The following is a 205-nucleotide window of genomic DNA, read 5'->3' on the forward strand; positions in this document are numbered from 1 at the left end:
TTAAAAGCCCAAAGATTATACCAATATTGCACAAAAGGCCAACTGTCCCACATTACAAATAAATCAAGATTATGTAGTCAGATTCAGAATTCTCTGGATAAACATGTAGGACGATAATTTGATGAGGACAGGAAAGAGGGGGGAAAAAAAGCAAAACCACACATCCAAACCCCTACCAAATCAGTTCTCTACATCATATTTGGAA

This window comes from Acanthaster planci, linkage group LG13 (assembly GCF_054643075.1).
Source record: "Acanthaster planci isolate LZ-2023a linkage group LG13, COTS_SCS, whole genome shotgun sequence".
In the NCBI taxonomy this organism is placed as follows: domain Eukaryota; kingdom Metazoa; phylum Echinodermata; class Asteroidea; order Valvatida; family Acanthasteridae; genus Acanthaster; species Acanthaster planci.